Source organism: Podarcis bocagei, assembly GCF_964188305.1.
Source record: "Podarcis bocagei genome assembly, chromosome: 16".
NCBI lineage: Eukaryota > Metazoa > Chordata > Lepidosauria > Squamata > Lacertidae > Podarcis > Podarcis bocagei.
Genome location: NC_138142.1, coordinates 42,484,043 through 42,507,873, shown reverse-complemented (window position 1 = coordinate 42,507,873; position 23,831 = coordinate 42,484,043). Strand labels below are relative to the sequence as shown.

Here is a 23,831-nt window from a genome sequence, read left to right as displayed (position 1 = left end):
GTGGCAAGAATATGACAAACAGAGGAAGCTCGTCATCAGTTGTGAAGTTTGTGGGAAGCTATGTTGGGGCAGAAGAAGCTGGTTACTGTGAGGGTGTGCAAGGTTTTTATACAGTATTCTGACCGGTGCAATCCACCGGTGGTGTAGGGCTACAGTATTGGGCAAGGACTAAGGAGATTCAAGTTCAAATCCCTTCACTTCCATGAGGCAGCCGGGTGACCTTCAGATGGTCATACTCTGAGCCTAGCCTACCTTCCAAGACTTGTTGAGGATTAATTGGATGAGGGGTTAGGAGTGAGAACAATGAACGTCATGAGCACATTAGAGGAAGGATGGGTGAAAAGTGCCACACCCTTAAACAATGGTTAGGACCATATCTCATATTCACCTGGAGTCCTCTGCTCAGTTCTGTTCACCACAGTTCAAGAAGGATATTGACAACCTTAAAATGTGTGCAGAGGAAGGTGACTGAGATGATAAAGGGCCTGAGAACCAAGCCTTATGAGGAACAGTTGAGGGACATGGGGATGAGAAAAGAAGACTGAGAAGGGATATGATAACCATCTTCAAATATCTGAAGGTCTGTCATGGAAGATGGAGCAAGCTTGTTTTCTGCTGCTCCAGAGAGGGTGTCACGGTCCGGTCTACGGGCGACCGGAGTCCCGGCTGAGGACGTCAGGACCAGGGGCAAGATGGCGGGGTGGAAGCAGGAATGAGAGTCCAGAAACTAGGGGTCCGAGGGTCAGGAAGCAGGGAGTCACAAGGTCAAGGGTCCAAGGGTTGAGAAGAAAGGAGTCACAAAGTCAAGGGTCTGAGGGTCGAGAAGCAAGGAGTCAAGGGAGCAAGGAGTCAAGGAGCCAAACGCAGCAAGGCAGGAAATGTGTTGCTGTGGCAAAGAGCCGAAGGGAAATGCTGACCTTATATCCCTTCCCAGCTCTTGCCACCAGGTGCTGTGAGTTACCAATCGGCCTCACTTGTACGGCCACACCTTGCCTCTCCAGAACAAACTTAGGAAGGCCCCAGTCCTGCGAAGCCCTACTGGTCCCAGGGCCTGGCTCCTGCACGCACTCCGGACAGAGGGGTACCCAAACCAATGGATTCAAATTGCAAGAAAGGAAGTTCTGACTAAACGTTTGGAAGAACTTCTGGTGGTAAGAGCCGTGTAATGGACTCCCTTGGAAGTTTTTAACAGAGGTTGGATGGTCATCTGTCAGGGATTCTTCAGCTGTGATTCCTGCACTGCAGGGATCTGGACTAGATTACGCCTGGGCAGTCCCTTCCAATCCTATATGATTCTATGTGTAACCTTTTGGGTGTGAGGAATCCATTGCCACCGGAGAAAGCCAGCTGTGTTTATTGAAATCCCTCTCATCTTTCCTACAGATCCTTTACATCATGGATGGGTGGGGAGCTCAGGCTTGGGGTTCCTCTAACACAGGCATCCCCAAACTCGGTCCTCCAGATGCTTTGGGACTACAACTCCCATCATCCCTAGCTAACAGGACCAGTGGTCAGGGATAATGGGAATTGTAGTCCCAAGACATCTAGAGGGCCAAGTTTGGGGATGCCTTCTCTAACAGGCCCTCTGTCCTAGACGACATCTCTCTGCAAACCCAGCTTTGCACGCTCCCACTTGAATGTTTTTGGCTTGTTGGAATGCAGCCTTCAACTCCGATAGCGCTTCTTGTCTTGTTCAGGGAGAACAATAGAGTCTCAGAATTGTAGAGTTGGAAGAATCATATTGAAATAAAAAAATTAAGGTCTTATATATATAATAAAGGTTCATAAAGGTACCAATCTAGAACGTACATAGATATGGGGACCACAAGTCTGGAGCAGCACAGGAAGACCACCCTGAAACCATTTTGACCCCCAAACTAACCAAATGTTTTCTCTGCAAGGAGGGAGCGGGTGAGGGAACCTTCCCATTGTCTCAGGAATTGGGTAATCACCATCTCAAAGGAATGGGCAGACTACCAGGAAAGGCAATCAGATAAGGCATTATCAGATAACCTGGCAGACGGGAAAAACAACAACACACTCAAATTTCTGTTGTAGACCGCCTTTTCTGTGATGTAGATATGATGTTTGTGGGGGGTGGTCCTGAGCTCCAGGGAAGGGAATTTAAAATGTCTATATAAGGGGGGGCACACCTTTGTTCTGGGTCCTCCTCCTTTCCTGCGTGTGAGGGGAGCACCCTGTTGCAACAGATCAATAAAGATCAGGCTTACGAGCTGCTTTGCTTCTCAATATTCTCTGCTTGGCCTCTGTCATTTTCTCCGATCGATGGAGAACTTGCAAAGGACTCTATAAGGGCTTTTGTGTCCCCCATAAGGGAATAAGGGCAGATTTTGTTTATTACAATAGAACTGTAGAGTTGGAAAAGACTCCAAGAGTCATCTAGTCAATGCCAGAAGAACATAGAGAGGGGTGTTTCTGTGAGTGTGTGTGTATGTGTGTGTGTGTGTAGGAAGTAGCCTGCTGTACAAAAGGTAATAATATCATTTTGTTGCTCCACCCCCTTTAATTCACTGGCCTTGCCCACCCAAGATGTGGTCCCTGGAAGGTTTCACAGAAGGGAGTGTGGCCCCTGAGCCACAAAGTTCCCCCTGTTCTGCCTTCGATGCCAAACCTTCATCCCTGCTTCAGATTTCGCCAAGGGCGACTTTTGATGAGACTTACCGGGACATCTCTCTGCTAAGGCAGATGGAGGAAGACCAGAGAGTCATGCAATGCCACAGAGAATAGATTTTTTTTATTTGATACACCTTTACATACATGGGGGGTTGGGGGAGCTGCTTTGCAAAGGGGAAGACTCCAAGCAGAGTGAAACTGACTTTCCAAGCACAGCAAGATCAACTTTCCTCCCAGAAATTCTCATCTTGACATTACTTTTTCCGAATGGTGGTGACCGACAGTCAACATATATCATGTTTCATATTGGTGTCCGCACATCTGACATTCCATGATATTTCATCCCAGGTTATTGTTTTTTTCCCCGTTTAATTCGACAACTGATCATTAACCATATCTGACATTTGACGTGTAATGGCATTTGGCAGCAGAGGGGCAAATTCTTTGCACGCAAGATAAATAAATAAATATCCGGTTCGGTCCCCAGCATCTGTGGGTAAGGCTGAGAATCTCCTTTGCATGCAGAAGGACTGGGAAAGACTACCTGCCTGAAACCTGGACAATACTGATCTGACAGAGTCCAAAACAGCTTTCTCTGTTCTTATGTTCCCATGCAGCTAGCAATTAAGAAAGATGGCTCAAGTAGCGTACATGAACATCTACCAACCAGCCATTACTTCAACATCACATGGAAGGAATGCAATTGCAGAGGCCATCTGGGAAACCTTACACACAACGGCATTTAGCATTTTCCTTTGGGAACTGACACGCAATTGTGTTTTGCATTTCATGACTGACATGCAACTGCAAATAGGATTTAATTATATTTGGAAAACTGATATGCAGGGGGGCATGTAAAATCAGATGGCACCCGCACAGGAGATTTCATACCTGGTTGTTGTCCAGGAGCCATTGAGATCAAAAGATGCCAGCAAGCCTAAAGCACTTAAGATTTCAAGAACTGGAGTTAAAATGTCAGAATCTGGATTTCGCATGCCGAGTCATCGACAATTCCTTTCTTATCTTTCAGCTCTCAGTCCCAGGTCCACCACCAATAGCCCGTTCACACAGCCGCTCTCTCCAAGTGTCATTGATACTTCCTCTTCCAAGAGAAGGCGCAGAATTCTGTGTGTTGTCATAAGCAGGAAGGAATAGAGCGAAAGATTGAAGCTGAGAGAAGGGACACACCATATGCGACACGGTGTGGGTCATGCACGGATCGATTGCTCCCTTGTTCCCGAATCCAAACACCGATGGTCATGCGCAGTGCATTAACAGCACGTCGGCTTGCAGCAGGTCGAAGAGCAGCAGGGTTGGACCTGGACTGGCACCGCACAGACCGTGCTGCAGGGACTTGCGCAACAGGTCTGGGGCACCAAAACGAGCTTGCCACATCCGCAGGGGCAGCGCTGAATGCAGACAGGGATGCAGGTCTGAGCCTGGCACGGTGATGCGCAGACAGGCACGCAGGTCTGAGCCTGGCAAGGGGTGGCACAGACAGAGCCGCAGGTCTGACCTTGGCAAGGGGTGACACAGACGGTGCCCTGGCAGGGTGCCGCAGCTTTGACGCCACCGCAGACGCTTTGGCAGGGTGAGGCGCACTTGGTGCATGGGTCCACGCACTTGGTGCATGGGTCAGCGCACTTGGTGCATGGGTCCGCACACTTGGTAGTGGGAGCCTTGATGCCATCGCCGCAGGCGGTTTGGCAAGGCGCCGCGCACACATCGGTGGCGCACTTGGTTGCGCCACATGACGCGGTTCCGCACTTGACAGTGGTCCCTTTCACGCAACATGGGGGCGGCGCGCATGGCTGCTTGCACTGATGAGACATCTTGTCCGAAAAGGAAATTGTCTTTACCTGCAGGACAGGGAAGGGGGGAAAGACACATTATAGGAATTTGCTGGAAGAAGAAGAAGAAGAAGAAGAAGAAGAAGAAGAAGAAGAAGAAGAAGAAGAAGAAGAAGAAGAAGAAGAAAGTTTGTGTCACATCCACACAAGCATGGTTAAACTGTGGAACTCACTGCCACAGCAGGCAGTGGGGGTCCACCACCTGCATTGCTTTAAGAGAAGATTAGATAAATTCATGGAGGAGAAGATAGATGCATAGATAGGTTAATTGCTTACCCCCAAATCTCAGAGGACCAAATGGACAGAGAGGCCAGGAGGAAATGAGGGAACAAAGAAGTGCAGACTCTTTTATACAATACCGACCAAGCCGGGATCCGGAAACGAGGAGCCCCAGGGAAGCCAAAACCTGACATTAAGAACTCAGCCTTGCTCTAGCCATTAATCCCCAAAATTGTTCCCTTGCATCATGAAGTTTAATAGAAAATCTTAATTTGATGGGACCTACCCATCGGCTTCCAGAAAGGTAAGTATTTGCTGATTTTGGTTTCTGCATCGTTCTTCCTTTCTGGAGTCAAAACAACCTGGCAGAGTAGACTAGAATTGAGGGATATAAGCGGCCCTTCAGATGCTGCTAGACTCCAACTTGCAGCAGCCCCAGAAGCCAGTGTTAGAAATTAGCCAGGCGCCAGGCGCATTTTGCAACGGGCATGGAGATCCCTGGATACAAGGTTGGCGATGGGGGAAAGCAAAACGTCCCTTGGAGAAGGATCTGAAATAATTCTTGAAGCTTGAATTTGTTTCATTCTGGATTGTTTGATGTTTTAATGTGTTGTAACCGGCTTTGAGATTTGTTCTTTAAAATATAAACAGTATAGCAATAAAATTAAGATGCCATTTGAAGATTAGATTATATACCTGAGCTTCTAACACAGCCAGCAGTCAGCATGGCCAATGTTCAGGGGGTGTTGATAAGGGTTGCAATCCAACAATAGCTGAATGGGAACAGGGTTCCTTGCAACAGAACTGTTTTTTTAATTGAAATTTGGGGCCTTGCATGAACTTCTTTCAAAACTTCAGTGTTCCAGCACAGACGTTGGAACAGACGGAGTCAGGCCATTGGTCCTCCGAGCTCCCAGTCTATAAACGGACTGGCAGAAGCTCTCCAGACATTCCTAACCCTACCTGAGGATGCCGGAGACTGAAACTGGGACTTTCTGCATGCAAAGCAGATGTTCTAACACTATGGTCCTTGGAAGGATAGGAAGTTGACAAGTACTGAGTCAAACCCTTGGCCCATGAAACTCAGTATCACCTACGATAACAGTCAGTGGCTCTCCAGGTTTCAGATGGGCTGTCCTGCCCAACCCAACCTGGAGATGCCAGTTTGAAGCTTGGACCTTCTACAGGTGAAGCAAGCACTGAGCTATGGACATTTGCCAGGACTCAGTAAGATCCCAGTCCTTCTTATTCTAAGGCAGTGTTTCCCCATAATTGGGTCTCCAGCATTCCTAGCTAGCAAGACCAGTGGTCAGGGATGATGGGAACTGTAGTCCAAAAGCAGCTGGAGACCCGAGTTTGGGAAACACTTTTCTAAGGGCAGACTTACATAGGAAGCTGCCTTCTACTTAATCAGACCATTGGTCTATCTATCTCAAATTGTCTACGTTGACTGGCCTTGGCTCTCCAGGGTTGCAGGCAGGGAGTCTTTCCCAGACCTACCTGGAGATGATGGGGATTAAACCTGGGACCTTCTTAATGCAAAGCAGATGCCCTACTACTGAGCTATGGATCCTCCCCGTGCTTTTAGTCAATGTCCAGGAATGCCATTCTGGAGTCCTTCCTAAATTGACCATGACCAGAGACTATAAAGCTATGTGAACACTGCCATGCCCACTGTAGGAGCCACAGACTTGGAAAGGTCTAGTTCATGGGGCAACATTGGTCTTGGCCTTCTACCTTGGGTCACTTCTCTTCCCCTAGACCAGGCATGGCCAAACTTGGCCCTCCAGCTGTTTTGGGACTACAGTTCCCATCATCCCTGACCACTGGTCCTGTTAGCTAGGGATGATGGGAGTTGTAGTCCCAAAACAGCTAGAGGGCCAAGTTTGGCCATGCCTGTCCTAGACTAACACACTCAAATGATCAAGTAAAATTTTCCACTTATCTTCATTATAGGAACCCACCAAGAAGAGCTCTGCTGGATCTGGTCAAAGGCCCACCTAGCCCAGAGTCCTGTTCTCTCAGTGGGTCAACATGATGCCCTAATGGGAAGCCCTTGAGCAGGACCTGAGTGCAACCTCACCTCTCCCCACCTGTGATTCCTAACAGCTGGTGTTCAGAAGAAGCATAATGCCTCCAATTGTGGAGATAAGAAATGACCATCATGTCTAGAAGCCCTTGATAGGCTTATTATCCTACATGGATTTGTCTAATTCTCCTTTGAAGCCATCCATGTTAGTGACCCTTTCTACCTTTTGTGGTAGTTTAGATATGCACTATCTGGAGAAATAATTTCTCTTTACCTACTTGTTGGCCTTACCCCTTGACCTAGTAGCCATCCATCCGACTGCCCTGACACCCAACCATCTACCCACCAACGTCACATCCAAACTTGTCTCTCAAACCCATCGCCATTGCATAGAAATCATCCGTCCAGGAGATTAAGTCACAAGACGTCCTCAACCGAGCAATTCATCGCAATCTGTTTGAGAAGTTCGAATCCCTGAGCCATGAAAGGATACCTCTTCAGCCCCAATAAATTAATTTAAAATTAGATGTCCGTAACTCGGGGTGTCAGATGATGAGAACAGTGTCAAAAATGAGAACAGAAATTGCTGCAATTCACACGTTCATCGGCGGCTAGGAAAGGAAATCACACAAGTGTTTATTGTCACCACCATCATCGTTAAATGCCTTTCACCACAGGTTCTCAGACCCAGGTCACAATGTGAAATACAACATTAAAAATAGTTAAAGATAAATTACAATCACAACTGGTTGTTGTTGTTGCTATGTCACCCCAGCCACTCTGGGCAACTCCTAACAGAATATTAAAAACAAAACAAAAACATCAAACATAAAAAACTTCCCTAAACAGGGCTGCCTTCAAATGTCCCCTAAAAGTCAGATAGTTGTTTATTTCCTTGACATCTTATGGGAGGGTGTTCCACAGGGTGGGAGCCACTACCGAGAAGGCCCTCTGCCTGGTTCCCTGTAACCTCACTTCTCACAAATTTCTATCTACCTATCTACCTACCTATCCAGCTATCATTTATCTATCTATATCATCTATCATCTAGCTATCTATCATCTAATCTAATCTAATCTAATCTAATCTAATCTAATCTATCTCTGGTTGCCTTACCCTATAAGATTGAAGCCCTCCAGACCACTTCAATTTGTGGAACTGGAACCATTACATGTGACACACAATACTCTTCGTGCATTTGTAAAAAAAAATAAAAATCAATCCTTTAATGTGGCAGCACCCACGCTTTGGAACTCCCTGCTTATAGACGTCTGGCAGGCACTTTCACTGTACTTTCTTTAGCACCTGATAAAAACTTTTGTTTGTTTGTTTGTTTAGGCAAGCCTATCCGGATGTGTAGAACGTTGGCATGTGTTTTGCTCTGGCTCCCAGGTTTTGGAAACCCCATCTCTGACTGGACGGAAAGGGAAAGTTTGGATGCTCAGAAAGAGCTAAATCCCAATGCAACACAGAAGGGTTCTTAAGAGGACAAGCGAAGCACCATCACTTAGATAAGGTATGGCCCATATACATCAACTATGTAAATAAAAGTGGCATTGATGTAAGACCTCCAGATACTCAAGTTTACTAAGGGGTGGTTATGTTCTTCCTCCACAGCTGGAGACAGCATTAGACAGCATCTTAAAAAGCAGAGACATCACCTTGCCGACAAAGGTCCGTATAGTTAAAGCTCTGGTTTTCCCAGTATTGATGTATGGAAGTGAGAGCTGGACCATCACGAAGGCTGATCGCCAAAGAATTGATGCTTTTGAATTCTGGTGCTGGAGGAGACTCTTGAGAGTCCCATGGACTGCAAGAAGATCCAACCTCTCCATTCTGAAGGAAATCAGCCCTGAGTGCTCACTGGAAGGACAGATCCTGAAGCTGAGGCTCCAAGACTTTGGCCACCTCATGAGAAGAGAAGACTCCCTGGAAAAGACCCTGATGTTGGGAAAGATGGAGGGCACAAGGAGAAGGGGACGACAGAGGACGAGATGTTGGGACAGTGTTCTCGAAGCTACAAACATGAGTCTGACCAAACTGTGGGAGGCAGTGGAAGACAGGAGGGCCTGGCGTGCTCTGGTCCAGGGGGTCACGAAGAGGTGGACACGACTAAACGACTCAACAACAACAACAACCAGTTGCTGGAAACTCCAGAAGAGGAGAGATCTGCTCTTAGGCTCAAATCCTGCTTCCTGGTTTCCACCTGGGCATCTGCTTGGTCATCGTGAGAACAGGCTGCTGTACCAGATGGACTACTGGCCTGATCCTGCAGGCTCTTCTTAGGCTCTCGTTATTTTAGAAAGAAGGTGCCCTGTAGCTTTTTAATGAATGCTTCAGAGATTTCTGTAGCGCTGGCCGGTTGGTCAAAGTTAGCTGCCGAAACCTCCAGGTTGGCCTGCGATGCAGCTATTTTGTCAATTTCTGCTTTACTTGATGCGTGTCAGAGTTGAGCAACCCATTTCCTGCAAGAAGAACCAATAAATGCCATTGCCTCTGCATGGAGCAAATCTTGCCAGGATCCCTCCCTTCTATAATTCCCCTTCCTCCCACCCAAACACCCACCCCTGGACCTTTTGCTCGGTGTTGGTTGTTTTTAATTCCGCCTCTGCATAATTTCACAAAGTCCCATTACGAGCTATTAAAAAATAATTAAGCTTCATCCAGCACCGACTTGCAGACAGGCAACACCTACCTCTTTGCGGCCAATTTCCTTGGCGGAATCCATACGTTTGCAGCCATAGGAAGACAGGAATATACACATCGAGATGTTGGGTATACAGATAGGAAGAAAAGGTGTTGGGAAAGCCACTTCTGAGCTAGGGAGGAGGTGGGGTTGCGGGCTTCACGCCCCTCCCCCACACTCGCGGGGGCTGGCTTCAGCCCCCACGATACCAGGGGAATCCTCGGATGTTGCATCCCCGAGCTAGCCAATCGGCTGGCCCGGGGTGTGTGGCCTAGCCGCATTTAGGTCTGGCGCGGCCGAGGGTCTCCCTCTTTGCCGCGCTGCAGCCAGACAGGTTTTCCCTTCCCTCCCTCCTGTTAGGCTAGGCTTTCTGACGTTGCTATGGACTTCGGTTGGTCGCCGCCAAGGGGCCTGGTAGGAATTTTTCCAGTTGGCAGATTGGCCCAGCCACTTGGTTTTCGCCTACCTCGTAGCAAACCATCACAACTTTGCGGTATTGGCGGTTAGGCATCGGTAGGGGTATTGTTCTATTGTTATGCAGATGAAGGAGGGGGAAGCGCCATCACCTTTTCCCAAACATAAGGGTAGTCCGTTAAAGGATTCTGGGGGACGTGGCCTTGTCCTAAGCCTATGGAGGTCTGGGCCCACGGCAAGCCCCCAAGCGGTAACTCCGGGGGGAGCTCCCAGTTGACGTTCCTCAGCAGGACTCCCCCTACTGGTGGTTAACCCTTACCGGACTTCAAGCAACCGGGCTGAAGCCGGTTAGTTGTTAGGACCAATGCCTAAGCCAATACCGCTCAGTTCCTGTAATCAATAAAGTTGTGGCCTAATTTGACCCATTAACTCGAATTCTTGTGTCTCGTGTGTTTATTTCTGAGGGGGGAGACGGGAACTCGCCACGCAAGTGATGAAAGAGGGAAACTCCTGCTGCTCCATGAGGTTCTGGAAACCTTTGTCCCTCCAGATGTTGCTGAACTGTAATTGCCACTAGCCACCTGCACCCATGGCTAATGGTCAAGGATGGTGGGAGTTCTAGTTCAGCAACATCTGGAGGGACAAAGGTTCCCCAAACCCGGACGAGATGGATGTGATCAGGGATGGAGGATGCCAAATGAACTCTGCCTGGTCCTCAGAAGTCTATAATTTAGGAAGGTAAGATGAGCTTGTGGCCAATGGCCCATCTAGTCCAGTTCTCACAGTGACCAACAAGAGGCCCCAGTGGGAAGCCCACAAGCAAGACATGAACACAACAGACATAACAGCAAATTTATTGCATTAGCTCTGCAGTGCACCAGCTTTGGGACGACTTCATCCTAGCCCTCAGGAGGTCAAGATGCAAACCAGAAAATAACCATCCTTTGATGATTCACATCTTTCTGAATTCTGTAGGGCAGGTGTCAGATGCTGATGGTGGTTGCTCGTGAGTAACCAGGCAGGACTCCGACTGTCTTTTACAGGTTTTATTGCGCAAACTATTTACAGTGCAGATCTACCAAGTTCATGTCCGTCTCAGTCACTTGCAGAATCCGGGAGTGGCCCCTTCTGGCTTCTCCCCCAACATAAGAACTTCGGCACCCCAAGTCTCCTCCTCCCCTCCTTGCGTTTCACCCCTCTGCACAAGCTGGGCGACGGAAGTGGTGTGCGTCCCTCTTGGGCAGCCTGGCCAGGTGAGGTGCTGGGGCTCTCAGCATCATCCTCGAGCCCTTTCCTCATTTGGTTGGCCCCTTCCCTCTCTTCTCCGCTGGAGGTGTGGCTTTTCCCACCGCTGGAAGAGGAACTGCTCCTCAGGAGTTTTGGAGGCTCTCTGTATCCCAACGGCCCCCCTGCCTCCCTCCCCTGTTCCGATGGCAGTCCCCTGACAGCAGGTCTATGGTCAAGTAGCACTGTAGATGGCTTGTTCCACCTCCCTCAGGGTGGTGGTAGCCCAAGGGGAGAGGGCCTTCCCCTAAGTTGTGGGACTCCCTAACCGGCCGAGGGGTGTCATGCTGAAGATGCAACTCCTTTAAAGCCCTACACTGCCTAGAACCCATGTACCTACGGGACCGCTTCTCCTGGTCTGCCCCGCGGAGGACCTTAAGGTCCACAAATGACAACATTAGGCTGGTCTCAACTAGGGCCAGGGCCTTTTCAGTACTGGCCCCGACTTGGTGGAACGCTCTGTCACAAGAGACTAGGGCCCTGCGGGACTTGACATCTTTCCACAGGGCCTACAAGACAGAGCTGTTCCACCTGGCCTTTGGTTTGGACTCAGTCTGACCCTTATGTTTCCCTTACTATTAAAATAAGGCTGCATTTTAAATTGTATTTTTAACCTGTATTTTAAATTGGGGTCCCCCCCCCATTATGTTTTTATTGTAATTTTACTGGTGTTAACCGCCCTGAGCCTGGCTCTGGCTGCGGAGGGCAGAGTATAAATAAATTAAAAAAATATTATTATTATTATTATTATTATTATTATTATTATTATTATTATTATTAGCCATTAACACCTGAGATGTGTATCTTCAGGGCCCATTGAGTTCCTGTGGCTGCAATCTGGTTTTATGGCAGCTTAATTCTGAATTTTAAATTGTTGCAACACACCTCTTTACTACAACAACAATGACCACTACTAATAATAATAATAAACAATAATAGGATAAATTTGCACTAAAATTCTGCTGAATCTTCACGGGGACCTTTCTAAAACAAAAACCTCAAACTGATGTGGAATTAGGGAGAAGAAACTACGGTTGGGAAGCTGAAATCACCCTATGCCTTTGTATGGGAACATGGTAGGGAATGAAGATCGGCTGAATTAAGACACAATCGAAAGCTATAAAATAAGTAATAGCTGTTTGATTTACCTGTCACTTTAATCCATTATCTAAATATCACCATCATCGCCGTTTATGGGGATCTACGCCTTCCCTAATAACCAAACCCATTAACAGAACTAAAAAAAAACACACCACACCTTGCTTGCATCCAGAGAGCAGGTGCTGGTGATGTGTCAATAACTCCCTGTTGTGACAGGCATGTGTCAGTAACAGTTAATGAGCAGCTGGAGCTCTGTTATTAGAAGAAGTCAGGAAGAGGTAATGGGTTCCCTGCCTGTCTCCTGATCCTTAATCATGGCGTCTGGAACCCTGAAGGCCTGGCTTTTAAGGACAAAGTGAAGCAGGAATTCCAGGTGGAGGAGTCACAGCTGTTTCCACAGCTGGAGCAGAGACTTTGGAAACAGAGTTATTACTCCCCAAAGCCACCGTGGAGTTAGATTTTATAGTGTTTTCAATGTGCTTACCTTGCTGTTATATAGTCTGTATAGTTAAAGCTCTGGTTTTCCCGGTAGTGATGTATGGAAGTGAGAGCTGAACCATAAAGTGCCACTGTATTCTGCTCTGGTCAGACCTCACCTGGAGTACTGTGTCCAGTTCTGGGCACCACAATTCAAGAAGGACACTGACAAACTGGAACGTGTCCAGAGGAGGGCAACCAAGATGGTCAAAGGCCTGGAAACGATGCCTTATGAGGAACGGCTAAGGGAGCTGGGCATGTTTAGCCTGGAGAAGAGGAGGTTAAGGGGTGATATGATAGCCATGTTCAAATATATAAAAGGATGTCACATAGAGGAGGGAGAAAGGTTGTTTTCTGCTGCTCCAGAGAAGCGGACACGGAGCAATGGATCCAAACTACAAGAAAGAAGATTCCACCTAAACATTAGGAAGCACTTCCTGACAGTAAGAGCTGTTCGACAGTGGAATTTGCTGCCAAGGAGTGTGGTGGAGTCTCCTACTTTGGAGGTCTTTAAGCAGAGGCTTGACAACCATATGTCAGGAGTGCTCTGATGGTGTTTCCTGCTTGGCAGGGGGTTGGACTCGATGGCCCTTGTGGTCTCTTCCAACTCTATGATTCTATGATTCTATGAAAGAAGGCTGATCGCCAAAGAATGGATGCTTTTGAATTCTGGTGTTGGAGGAGACTCTTGAGAGTCCCATGGACTGCAAGAAGATCCAACCTCTCCATTCTGAAGGAAATCAGCCCTGAGTGCTCACTGGAGGGACAGATCCTGAAGCTGAGGCTCCAAGACTTTGGCCACCTCATGAGAAGAGAAGACTCCCTGGAAAAGACCCTGATGTTGGGAAAGATGGAGGGCACAAGGAGAAGGGGACGACAGAGGACGAGATGGTGGGACAGTGTTCTCAAGGCTACCAGCATGAGTTTGACCAAACTGCGGGAGGCAGTGGGAGACAGTGCCTGGCGTGCTCTGGTCCAGGGGTTCACAAAGAGTCAGACATGACTAAACGACTAAGCAACAACAACACCTTGCTGTCGGGGCTGTCAGGGGGTACAGAATCATATAATTGCAGACTAGGAAGGGGCCATCTACTCCTCCTGCAATGCAGGAATCACAACTGAAGAATCCCTGACAGATGACCATCTGGCCTCTGTTTATAAACCTCTAATGAAAGAGGGTCTACTACTCTCCAAGGGGGTCCATTCCACTGTCAAACAGCTCTTACCAGCAGAAAGTTCTTCCCAAAGCTGAGTTGAAATCTCTCTTCTCACCATATGAATCCAGTGCCGGATTTACGTATAAGCTAAACAAGCTCTAGTTTAGGGCCGCATTCTCTTGGGGGCCCGAATAAAATGTAAAGGGGGAAAAACTGGATGTACATTTCCAAAGTATAAGATAAAAAACAAATAAAATAAAACCTACCTACAGCAACAGTGTTTTGTGTTGTGTAGGCTCCTATGATGCAAGTCATGGGCCCCGCCTGCCAGCCTGCTCCCTAAAATATCATTGTTTGCTCATTTCTATATATAGGGTGCCTAAATTCTGCATAGCAACATGTGCAAATGGCTTTAGATACCTATTAGGTCCATAAATTACCATATAGCATATATTCAACACAAAAAACGGCGACAATTTGTTGTTTGCAAAGGACAGCTGGACATATAAAGGGCCCCATTACCTTCAGTAGCTCAGGGCCTCATCAAACCTAAATCTGGCCCTGTATGAATCCATTGGTTTGGGTCTTACCCTCTGGAGAAGCAAAAAACAAACTTTCTCCATCTTCCCTCTGGCAGCCCTTCACATACTTTTGAAGATGGCTATCATGTCTAAGTCTTCTCTTCCCCAGGCTAAACAAACCCAGCTCTCTCAGCCATTCCTCATAAGGCTTGATTATCTTGCCTGTGTTTCTCTGTTCACGTTCCAGCTTCTTAAAGTGTGTTGTCCAGAAATGAACAGAAGACTCCAGATTTGGTTTGACCAAGGAAGAATACAGCAGAACTACAACTTCTCTTGACCTGGACGCTATACATTTCCAAGTGTTGGTGCTGACCTTTCAAGCCCTAAATGGCCTCAGTCCAGTATAGCTGATGGAGCGTCTCCACCCCCATCGTTCAGCCCAGACACTGAGGTCCAGCTCCGAGGGCCTTCTGGCGGTTCCCTCACTGCGAGAAGTAAGGTCACAGGGAACCAGGCAGAGGGCCTTCTCGGTGGTGGCACCTGCCCTGTGGAAAACCCTCCCATCAGAGGTCAAAGAGAAAAACAACTACCTGACATTTAGAAGACATCTGAAGGCAGCCCTGTTCAGGGAAGTTTTTAATGTGTGACATTTTAAGGTATTTTTAAGCTTTGTTGGAAGCCGCCCAGAGTGGCTGGGGAAACCCAGACAGATGGGTGGGGTACAAATAATAAATTATCATTATTATTATTCTGTTATGGAGCCAAGAATTGCATTGCATTTTTTTTTCTGCTGCTGCTGCATCACCCTGTTGACTCATGCTAAGCTTGTGGTCCACTAAGACCCCTAGATCCTTTTCACACGCACTGCTGTCAAGCCAGGTGACCCCCATCCTATATGTGTGCATCTGGTTCTTCCTGCCCAAGTGTGGAGCCTTGCATTTGTCCCTATTTGCAAGCGTCCTTTATTTCATCCTGCGAATCATCTCCCCAGTGGATTGTGAGTTGGCAGCCTTCCCAGTTACCCACATTTCAGTTAAAGCCCAGCAGTTTGCTAGCATAATTTGGGGTGAATTCAGCCTTGCTCCACTGTCTAGCAAACTACCCTTTAGATATTTGAAAAGGGTTCTCAGATCCTCTCTTAACAGGCGACATCATTCTTCAGGTCGTCTTGCCCGTTACAAATGCATTCAAGAAAGGCGATTGAAGTCGCTTCCATCTCACTTAGAACAAGGCAATGATGATGAGGCTGGCTGCTTGTTGGGAGGGATGCTTGCCCAGTTGATGCATCCCTTGCCTTCTGGGGAATTCCCCTTCCTACAGATTTTAAACTATATTATGAGGCGTCCCATCTCTGCTGGCTCCAGGAATGGATAATATTGAAAAACGTAGGTGTTTTAGATTTGGAAGGACATGACAATAGGTTTGGATGGCATGCATATTTATGGTATGAAAAAGCAGAAGTACATAAAGGATTTCAGAATCATCTAGTAAGAAAATCAATTTTTATGGTATAAAAAGAGTCTTCTTTCTGCATTCTTGAGGCCTATGCATGATTCAATTTGGCAAATGCAAATTGGTCATTTCCCCCTCTCGTCTAACGCAGAGACATCTAAAATAACATTCCACCTCTTCAGAAATGAATAGTTGTTATGGGGAGGAGCCCGAGCTCAGGGAGGACATTAGTAAGGGCCTGGCTGCTGGATCAGGCCCACCTAGTCCAGGACCCTGCTCTCATGGCAGCCAACCAGATGCCTGTGGGAAACCTGCAAGGGGGACCTGAGAGCCCTCTTCCCTCCTGCAGTTTCCAGCAACTGGGGAGACTGTGGCTCAGTGGCAGAGTGTCTGCTTTTCACGCAGAAGGTTCCAGGTTTGATTCCCCCACATCTCCAGGTAGCGCTGAGAACATCTAAAGTCTGAAAAGGCCTTGTCATGCACTGTGGAAAGCGCTAAGCTAAATGGACCAGCAGCCTGACTCAGGAGATAGCAGCCTTCCTCTGTTCCTACATGAAATGGTTCTGAAGGCAGCCCAATGCCAGCAACCATCCGGCAATGATGGAAAATCCATTTCTCTTCAAAGGGTTGGGGATTTCTTAAAGGAGATGGGGGGATTTATGGGTTGCTATTTAGGGATGGGGGACACGGGTGGCACTGTGAGTTAAACCACAGAGCCTAGGACTTGCCGATCAGAAGGTCGGCAGTTCGATTCCCCGCGACAGGGTGAGCTCCCGTTGCTCGGTCCCTGCTCCTGCCAACCTAGCAGTTCAAAAGCACGTCAAAGTGTAAGTAGATAAATAGGTACCGCTCCAGCAGGAAGGTAAACGGCATTTCCGTGCACTGCTCTGGTTCGCCAGAAGCGGCTTAGTCCTGCTGGCCACATGACCCAGAAGCTGTACACCAGCTCCCTCGGCCAATAAAGCGAGATGAGCGCCGCAACCCCAGAGTCGGCCACAACTGGACCTAATGGTCAGGTGTCCCTTTACCTTTATTTAGGGATGGGGACAAGACCTGTGATTCAGTTCACATTTAAAGACAAATCTAACTGAGGGCTCATCTAGAGCTCCACTTTCCCATCAATCTTCGCCCAGGAAAACCTGCTCTTTAGTGCTGAATTGGAGCAGACATCAACTGGGTTTTTCGCAGATGGATGTTTGCTCCAATTCAGCACTAAAGAGCAGGTTTTCCAAGGGAAAGTGGTGGGAGAAGGGAAAACTGTTCAGACCTGTGCCCAGGAAGCATGGGACACACAGAAAACCACTCGGACCTGTGTTTTCCACACTCGGGACAAATGGAAGTTTGGACAAACCCATAAATAATACACAAACCTAAGCACCACCATCTTTTGACATGTTTATCACTTTGAATTTTGCAGTGTAGCCCTCCAGCCAAATAATGTGCAGAGCCATGCATGCGCTGGACTAAACCATGCATAAAAACATGTATAATTGTGAAAATGCACAGTGCTGTTGTTGTTGTTGTTGTTTAGTTGTTTAGTTGTGTCCGACTCTTCGTGACCCCATGGACCACGCAAGGCACTCCTATCTTCCACTGCCTCCCGCAGTTTGGTCAAACTCATGCTGGTCGCTTCGAGAACACCGTCCCACCATCTCGTCCTCCGTCGTCCCCTTCTCCTTGTGCCCTCCATCTTTCCCAACATCAGGGTCTTTTCCAGGGAGTCTTCTCTTCTCATGAGGTGGCCAAAGTCTTGGAGCCTCAGCTTCAGGATCTGTCCTTCCAGTGAGCACTCAGGGCTGATTTCCTTCAGAATGGAGAGGTTGGATCTTCTTGCAGTCCATGGGACTCTCAAGAGTCTCCTCCAGCACCAGAATTCAAAAGCATCCATTCTTCAGCGATCAGCCTTTTTGATGGCAAAAATGCCTACAAACATAGATGTATTAGCAGAAATGTGCACTAAAATGGTGCTGTATTTTCACAAGGACTTTTTAAAATGTAAGAGGGTGTGGAAATGAGGAGAGGTGATCTTAAGATTGGGTCAAATGAGAAGCTGAAATGGGCAGATTTTGCCATTCCTCATTAATAGCAACTTATAAGATCACTGCACTTTCTTCCTCACTTGCTGGCAATCCGTATTCTTCCTCCCAACTTCCCCAAGCAGCAACAATAGTTATGCCAGGAAGAGAAATAAATAACTCACATGCCCCAGCTATCACGTGCCAAAACACCATCACGCACCCCACCAAATTAAGAGGGCCACACTGAAAATATGGAGGCTAAGAAGAAAATTAGGAGGTGACGTGGGGTTTGACTCTGTAACCATACATTTCCTTTTTGTCCTTGGGCTCCTTCCTTCCCAGAGCATTTCCTTGAGGAACCCATAAAAGGAAGGGCTGCTCTTTAAGTCTCCCTACTCCTGCTGGGTCTCCGTCCACCTGTCTTGTCACTCAAGCAGGTAAGTTTCAGATTCTTGGGATCCTTCTCTCTCTCTCTCTCTCTCTCTCTCTCTCTCTCTCTCTCTCTCTGGCCTACATGGTTATTTCTGCTAGTGATCCTCCCAAGGAGTATTTCAGGACAAGGACCTTTGGGCCACATCATACCCTTCCTTTAAAGCAGTTAGACCACTTTGACAGTCATGGCTCTCTTCCTCACCACCACCGAAGGATTCTGGGAACTGTAGTTTTTTAAGGGTGCTGAAAGTGGTTAGCGGGCACCACCCCCATTCCCCTCCCAAAACTACAATTCCCAGAGTGGTTAAACGGTGAACCCCTCTTCTCTATAGCAGAGGGCTTTAAATGTACAGTGTGGGGAACCTTCCTCCCATCCAGATGTTGATGAACTGCAGTTCCCAAGCATGGCCAATGGTCAGGGGTGATGGGAATTGTAGTTCAGGAACATCCAGAGGGCCGATGTTTCCTTGTACCTGCTTTAAATGTACAGTGTAGATGTGGCCTCTCTGCAGTGTTATTTTTCTAGAAAAGGAGGTGCCGGAATTCACCATGAACACCTCCTTTGTAATTAATAATAATAATAATAATAATAATAATAATAATAATAATAATAATAATTTATTTATACCCCCCACCTGACTGGGTTGCCCCAGAACAGAATATTAAAAACACAATGAAACATCAAACATTAAAAACTTCCCTAAACAGGGCTGCCTTCAGATGTCTTCTAAAAGTCAGATAGTTGTTTATTTCCTTGACATCTGGTGGGAGGACATTCCACAGGGCGGGTGCCACCACTGAGAAGGCCCTCTGCCTGGTTCCCTGTAACTTGGCTTCTCGCAGTGAGGGAACCACCAGAAGGCCCTCGGAGCTGGACCTCAGTGTCCGGGCAGAACGATGGGGATGGAGACCCTCCTTCAGGTATACTGGGCCAAAGCCCAGCACTTTGAATTGTGTTCAGAAACATACTTGTTCTCTTATAATGGCAATGGCACCAACCTGAGAGGAACTGAGTTCCAGCGATTTCCGGCTGAACAAAAGCTCTGCCCCTCTAATTGGTAGAGGTGATGGATGCAATGATTTTGCATGATTTATTTAAGCATGTTCTTGTTCTTCACCCAATAAGGCTCGTTTACTTTTGCATTTTTTTAAAAAAATCACCCCAAGACAATCCCTGCCTCCAGGTTCACAACTTAAGAGACATGGCGCCAAAGGAAAGAGGGGAGGGGAGGGTAAAGGAAGTCGAGAAAGCTCAGGCAACACTTCGTGAAGTTCTTACAGAGACCTTGAATATGACCAGCCAGATTTGAAACTGTTTGGGGAAAGAAACAGTCCAGTGGAGCTGATCGCGCAACACAGCCTAAGGAGCAAATCCTTTTCTTAGCTATGGAAGTAGTTCAAGATGGCGACACACAACTCGCTCCCTTCCGGCCACTCAAATCCCATTAACTGTGCAGTGGTTTGAATCGGCTGCTTGACATGTTTTGTTTTGTTTTCCCTTATCCTAATTCCATATTATACGGATTAGTGGCAAGGGCGGAGGCTTAAATGGCTTTCATGAGGAGAGGAACAGCTGACAGCAAGGTGTGGGGAGGGAGGAGGTGGAAAATGAGGCAGAATTCCTGGGGGGGAATGTCAGTAGGTGATAGCAAGCAAGAAAGAGGTTGAGCACCAGGTCAAAAGCTGGAAGAGAAAAACAACAAGGGTAGCAGTCAGCTGATGAAATCCAGGTGCTCTGAGGGACTAAGCCAAATGATGGAAGATTCAGGACAGATCAAAGCGAGGGCTTCTCCACGCAGCACAAAGTTAGACTGGGGAACTCCCTGACACAAGAAGCAGTGGTGGCAGCCAACTTGGAAGGCTTTAAAAGAGGACTGGAAGAATCAGGGGAGGAAAGGGCTATTGATGGATTCTGGCCGCGATGGCTTCGCTCCACAAGTAGTTGGAAATAACAGTTGCTGGGATCAGCAGCAAGAAGAAGAAGAAGAAGAAGAAGAGTTTGGATTTGATATCCCGCCTTTCACTCCCCTTCAGGAGTCTCAAAGCGGCTAACATTCTCCTTTCCCTTCCTGCTGTTGCACTCATGCGCTGCTTGTGGGTTTCCCATCGAAGAATCTGGTTGGCCAATACAGTGGTACCTCAGGTTGAGAACTTAATTCGTTCTGGAGGTCCGTTCTTAACCTGAAACTGTTCTTAATCTGAAGCACCACTTTAGCTAATGGGGCCTCCTGCTGCCACTGCGCCACCGGAGCACGATTTCTGTTCTCATCCTAAAGCAAAGTTCTTAACCCGAGGTACTATTTCTGGGTTAGCGGAGTCTGTAACCTGAAGCGTCTGTAACCCGAGGTACCACTGTATTAGAACATGATGCTGGACCTGATGGGAAATGGCCCTGATCCTGCAGGGCACTTCTGGTGTTCTGGTGTTCTTAAAAAAGAAAAAGGTAAAGGACCCCTGACAGTTAAGTCCAGTCGCAAACAACTCTGGGGTTGCGGCGCTCATCTCGCTTTACTGGCCAAGGGAGCCGGCGTACAGCTTCCGGGTCATGTGGCCAGCATGACTAAGCCGCTTCTGGTGAACCAGAGCAGTGCCTGGAAACGCTGTTTACCTTCCCATTGGAGTGGTACCTATTTATCTACTTGCACTTTGACGTGCTTTCAAACTGCTAGGTTGGCAGGAGCAGGGACCAAGCAATAGGAGCTCACCCATCGCGGGGATTCGAACTGCCGACCTTCCGATCGGCAAGCCCAAGAGGCTCAGTGGTTTAGACCAGAGCGCCACCTGAGTCCCTAATTTCTGGTGTTCTTACGACACCCAAAATAGGGCAAAAGTGCTTTGCATAAAACTGGCACGCACAGATTCATATGCATCAATGCAAATTTTGGAAGTGATGACTATAATTGAAAAAGAAATGCGATTCATCTCGCCGCAGTGGGTGAAGCTGCGACTGGGTGACCTTTGTGCCATCTCAGATCTGGTGTGCAAGTGATCACTGTGAATCCAGTTCTCCACCCTTTCGGGGAAGGGCGATAGCTCAGTGGTTAGAGTATCTGTTTCGCCTGCAGTTCTTGGTTAAATTCCCGACATCTCCAAGTAGGACTGGGAGAAATCTCCTGCCTGAAACCTTGGAGAGCTGTTGCCAGTCTGTGTAGACAATACTGGGCTAGATAGACCAATGGACACACTCAGTATAAGGAAGCACCCTGTGTTGCACAAATGCCCAAAAACAATGACAGAAGCTTTACATTTTAAAACACCAACAAAGATCAACACACCCTCCAACATTTCTCCAATGAAAAAAGGGATGTCCCATTCTGTTGTTGTTGTTGTTGTTGTTGTTGTTGTTCCCTCCATCTGACTGGGTTGCCCCAAGCACATGTATAAAAACATAATAAAACATTAAACATTTAAAAACCTCCCTATACAGGGCTGCCTTCAGATTTCTTCTAAAGGTCATTATTCTCCTTGGCTTGGCGGCATCACATAATTCCATACCTTCCAACCTTTCTCTGTGGATGATAATAATAATAATAATAATAATAATAATAATAATAATAATAACAACAACAACAACAACAACAACAACAACAACAACAACAATAATAATAATAATTTTATTTATACCCCGCCCTCCCCAGCCAAGGGCTCAGGACAGCTAACACCAGATATAAAAACAATGGATTAAAATACAACTTAAAAACAAGATTAAAATACAACATTAAAATAGGGATGTCTTAAGAAAAAGTGAGACGTTCTGGGATCAATTCAGAAACTAGGGCAGCTTCTGTAGATCCAGGACTGTCCCTGGAAAATAGGGAGGGTCTGCTGTTGCAAATACCTGCAACTTATGGGAAAATGCTTGGGGGAAGGAGGATGACGGGTAGTTAAGCCTACAAGCACAGAAGCTGGCGGTGAAGGTTCAAAGCCAGGGCTTAGCACTGACTGGGCCCAAAGCCAATTCGTTGTGGTTAGTGTGTGGGCGGCTTGATTGACGGACGGAGGACTGAACATCGTGTCAATCTGCAGAAGGCATTTGTTTCCATTCTTAATGGCTTCGGAGTGAACCAGTGACTCCAGTCCTGCGAGCAACCAGGCAGTCTTTTGTCTATGCATGATCCCAAAGTGGCCAGCTAGATGCCCCACGGAGGAAGTCCCTTGAGCAGGACCCAAGCCCTCCTGGGCTTCACAGCAACTGGTATTCAGAAGCATTTACCGCCTCCAGCCGTGGAACATAACCATCATGACTAGTAGACGTTGATGGCCCTCTGAATTTCTCCAGTCCTCTTTTGAAGGCATCTAAGTTGGTGGCCATCACTGTGGCAGGAAGTTCCGAAGTTTAACTGTGCACTGTGTCCAGAAGGTAGTGGGGCCTGTCCTGTGGAACGCCCTCCCACCAGATGTCAAGGCAATAAGCAACTATCTCGCTTTTAAAAGACATCTGAAGGCAGCCCCGTTTAGGGAAGTTTTTAAATGTTTAGTGCTGTATTGTGTTTTTAATATTCGGTTAGGAGCCGCCCAGAGTGGCTGGGGAAACTCAGCCAGATGGACGAGGTATAAATTGTTGTTGTTGTTGTTGTTGTTGTTGTTGTTGTTGTTGTTGTTGTTATTGTTGTTGTTGTTATTATTATTATTATTATTATTATTATTATTATTATTATTTCTCCATCCCGAATCTCCTAACGTTCAGTTTCATTAGATATCCACAAATTTTCGTGTTATGAGAGAGGGAGAAAACTTTTCCTCTGTCCACCATAATTTCATAACTTCTACCATGTCAAATCTTGCTTGCCTTGTCTCTCAACTCTAACGTCCCAAATGCCAACACATTTCTTCATGGATCAAAGTCCTTTTTTTTCCCCTTACCTCAACCAGGAAACAAAAAAATCAGCATGAGACTCATGTCTAGGTGTCAGGGACCCCCAAACCCATCCAGGGACGCGGACTTAGAAAAAATATTGGGGGGGGCCCGGGAAAGCTCATGAATAATAAATAAGCTCATGAATATGCAAATAAAGTGGCTCCAGCCCTAAATAGGGCAAGCCACGCCCCCCCAGCCAGCCGATTGGCTGGCTGGGAGGTGTGGCCAGTTGGGATTCCCCTGTTCTCGCGGGATTTCCGGCCGGGGCTCTCCGATTAGGGCGCGCGGCTGGCTGGCTGGCGAAGGAGCAGGTGGGGAGGAGGCGGGGGACGGTGGCGGCGCTCTGCTGGAAGGGCGCCCGCCCGAGATTATTGGGGGGGCTGAGCCCCCTCAAGCCCCATGGAGTCGGCGCCTATGAACCCATCCTCCTGAACCTTCCTGAGAACAGGAGGACAGTATAGAGTTAGAACAGTGGTTTGCAGAAGGGGACAGTTCAGAGGCTGCAGAGCGGAGAAGCTGGGAAATATCAGAAGAGGAACAGGAAGAAGAAGCACTGGGGAGAGACATAAGACAGACTCAGTGTCCTTGGAAAGCATTCCTGACCCCGACCCCTCTCCCAGCATGGGAGAGCCAGCATGGTGTAGTGATTAAGAGTGGTGGACTCATAATCTGGTGAACCGGGTTCGCTTCCCTGCTCCT

General features: G+C 47.5%; 1 long non-coding RNA gene across 1 annotated transcript; it reads right to left on the bottom strand.

The window, feature by feature from the left end:
- Window positions 1-2,730: 2,730 nt before the first annotated feature.
- LOC308576288 lies at window positions 2,731-4,794 on the bottom strand. Its single transcript, XR_014003173.1, has 2 exons — window positions 4,761-4,794; window positions 2,731-4,493 (listed from the first exon to the last, which is right to left on the bottom strand). It is a non-coding gene; the product is annotated as an uncharacterized lncRNA (long non-coding RNA).
- Between the last annotated feature and the right edge of the window lie 19,037 nt (window positions 4,795-23,831).